Here is a 3,875-nt window from a genome sequence, read left to right as displayed (position 1 = left end):
AGTCAGTTACACATCGGGCTGTATATAATATAGATTATAGATATTACTAGCAGTCATACCCGTCCTTCGTACGGGGTTGACATATAAGTATAAAATGATTATTCCAGTTATACTCAAGCTTTGCGTTTGCAATGGGGGAAGACACAGTTTGATAAAATTTGCTTCTTTAAATTTACAGTAGGCTATACTATAGTATGACACATCTACAATAGTCATAATGTTCTACCACTTCACCTAAACAATAGAGAAAAACGAATTAAAAAAATTTTCTAAATATCACAAATTATTCATGAAATCAAAAAATAAACATAACTGTAAACAATCCTACTTTGACAGTTCTCATTGCTTACCACAGGTTTTTGCTGCTGCTTAGTTCAAATTAGCTGTTTTCATAAATGATAAAAAAATATAGTGCTGCATCCTGTTGGTAAATCTTATAACTTTTAATGCTTTTGCAAATCATAGAACCAACTTTTTCAGTTGAAACAGCTGACTAAATTCTTTAATTCCCTTTAAATATGAATACTCATAAGGTTAACATGGGGAACTTCAGAGCCACTGGGGCCGAGCCCGAAAGGATTTTTGAGATAAGAATATGCCTATATGTTAATCGGGAATGTGATCTATCATCATGCCAAATTTCAGCCCAATCCATCCAGTAGTTAATGCGTAATTGAACTTCAAACAAACAAACAAACAAACAAACAAACACACAAACTTTCACATTTATAATATTAGTAAGATTAGACAAGCTGGCTGTTTGTAAGATTTTAATGGTAAGAGTTTAGTACAACTATCCACCACTGTGACGTAGTGTTGCGCTACCCGCACTGCAGCATGGCCTGTTTTTTCTAGTGGGGATTTAATGCAGAGGAAAGATTAAAGATGCAGAATGGAATCCCTACCACTAGAGATGGTGGAACACTCAAATTAGGATGTTGTGCCGCAGTGTAAGTCATTCTGTAGAAGCCATTACGATGCTGAGTTGGAAGAACCTTTGCACCTGTCAGTTAAGTCTATTTTTGTTGTACATAACAAAGACAAACAAAAGTGTATGTAGTCACTAGGAAAAGTAATACTAGTGTTTCCTGGCAAAGACAATGTTGTACGTCTCGTAAAAGTGAAAAAAATAGAGTTTTCTTGAGGCCAGTACAAAGAGTACCCATTAGAAATCACAAAATAAGAAAAGGATCCTGTACTCAAGATGAGCTCTACTACTGTACTGACAAGTCAATAATAACTACTAGAAGCAGAAGACAAATACAAATACCGGTAACTAAAAGACTGAACTTGTAGATTTTATTTATCCTTTTAAGAATGTAGTTTGAGAAAACGTTTGCTAAAGGAACTGCTAGAAGCAGAAGACAAATATAAATAACTAAAATACTGAACTTGTAGATTTTATTTTTCTTTTTAAGAATGTAAATGAAGTTTTGTATAAATCATATGTTTTCATTAATTTTTATTTTTGTAAACAAACATTAGTCGTTGAAGTAGATTAAAAGGTATTAACACGTTCGCTACCACAATTATAAATAAATTTTCATTCGCATAGAGTAGCGTCACATTTTTGCTTCAGCTGGTCGCATTGAAATAGACTGATGACGCACACTCACGTAGGTCTTCCATTGTTATTAAACAGCTTGTTTCTTAGCAACGGTCTATTTTAAAGCCCTGATCTCTTTGAATTGGTTCAGAGGGATATCCGCCGCAGATGTGCGTTGCTTGATCTGTGGGTATGACAATTGGTTAGACAAACAGAATATCAATGTAGTATTTGAATGTTTACATAATGAAGATGAAAATGGGGTCGTCAATGGAAATATGGATGCTTTTCAAGAACTAGAGGTTTATTTTACTTGAGAACAAAATAATGATGGGGAACCTGAAAATGAAACCAATGGGGTTGAACTTGAAAACAATGACCGTGACTACAGTGAATTACCCTATGTCGATCCAAATGTAGAGTTTGTCGTAAATTCCATTCACAATCATTACGAGGCTGTTGAAGGGTTATGGAAGGACAAAAATAATGCGCCACAGCAGTTTGAATTTACTGGCCAAGAGAAAGTAAACATAAAAACAACAGATCCGATCGTTATATTTAGCTCTATTTTTTATGAATTCCTCAAAGACAAGATCGTGGCATGGACTAAGAGCTGCAACATCTTGAGGGGAACCACTGCCAAAATATGCAGCACTAAACAGTGGACTGATGTTACCAGAGAGGAACTAAAAAAGTTATGATTTATGATTTATTCAGTGGCGTATATAAGGGGGGGGCCCCCCCCCGAAATTATGGATATGAAGAAAAAAATAGTAGTATAATATAAATTATTTATCATAAATCATGCCACGAAGTCATCGCCGTGGCAGACACAGTTCGGTTCAGTTGAGTCGGACCGTCACGGACTCTCGCCCGCCGGCCGCCGCCCGGCTTGACTGCGCTTGCAGCAATGACCGCTAGAGACCAGCACAGCACAGCACATCTACCGGTGCTATGGTGGGAAGTCCCCTCCCCTCCCTAGTGGCTGTAGCGCTGTAGCACATCTACTGTCCCCTCCCCTGTCGCCGGTAGATGTTCTGTGCTGGTCTCTAGCGGTCATTGCTGCAAGCGCAGCCAAGCCAGGTGGCGTTCAGTGCAGTCGCAGTCAATTCAGATCAGTCAGTTTGAGTGTTAGCCATTTTTATTGTGTGTTGTTTACATCTGTTTGACAAATGTTGTACTGAAATGTTAACGTTTTGCGTCATTTTATTATCAGTATAGTGAATGGATTTGGCCGTCACCGTCAGTGAACCACGTTCGTAATGAAGAGGCAAGCTTCTATTCAAAACTTTTTTGCTAAAAAACCAAGTACCAGTAAGTCTGTTGTTGACAGCCCAGAAGTCGGTAGTGTTTCGAAAGGACTAAGTGCAAATAAGCCTGACAGTGACAATGCTGAAGCTGGATACGTTGACGTTGGGGAAGTTGGGAGATTTGCTTCTTGTAATGTTGCTACTTCGAGCTCATTTAATGCAGTTCCGGCCAAGGAGGATAGTAGCAGTGGGCCTAATCACGTAAGCAAAAATATCTATGATATAGGTAACTATTGTCAAAACAATTCTGTTCAGTCTTTACCGAATGAAGAAAAAATTAATTTGTTAGAAAACCTTTGGAAACCTCAGCCTGGGTACAAATTTCCCTCAATAATTCAATCAAATCATACTAGATCTTTTCAAGTGAAATGGCTGGAAGAATTTAAGTGGTTAGCTTATTCAGAAGAAAAATCTGGATCGTTTTGCAAGTACTGCGTGCTATTTTCCCATACAGAAAATGTAGGGAAAGGCCAACACGAAGTAGCAGGAACATTGGTTACTCAGGCTTTTACAAACTTAAAAAAAGCTAGAGAATTGTTTAGCAAACATGAAAACTTGGCATATCACAAGAAATCGGTTTTAATTGCTGAAAACACACAATCTGTAGTAAAGAAAAAGGCCGAAAGTGTTATCAACCAAGTAAATGTCCAAAGAAGAGTGGATATTGAGAATAATAGAAAACGACTGGTCCCTATAATACAAACAATACGATTTTGTGGAAGGCAGCAAATAGCCCTAAGGGGTCATCGTGACTGTGGACGAATAGACCTTGAAGAACCGGACCAAAATGATGGGAATTTCCGATCGTTGTTAAGATACCGAGCCAACAGTGGAGACAATGTACTTAAAGACCAATTAACGACCAGTGGTGGAAAGACGATGTACACCAGTTCTTTTATTCAAAACGAACTTATTAACACATTCGGGCACTTAATTCAATCAAAAGTTGTAGAAAATGTCAGAAATTCTGTATTTTATTCTGTTTTAGCTGATGAAACCACTGACATCAGCCAAATAGA

This window comes from Macrosteles quadrilineatus, unplaced genomic scaffold, assembly GCF_028750875.1.
Source record: "Macrosteles quadrilineatus isolate MER2022 unplaced genomic scaffold, UCM_ALF_1.0 Scaffold_18__1_contigs__length_3160703, whole genome shotgun sequence".
Taxonomy (NCBI): Eukaryota; Metazoa; Arthropoda; class Insecta; order Hemiptera; family Cicadellidae; genus Macrosteles; species Macrosteles quadrilineatus.
Note: the sequence above shows the minus strand (reverse complement) of the source record.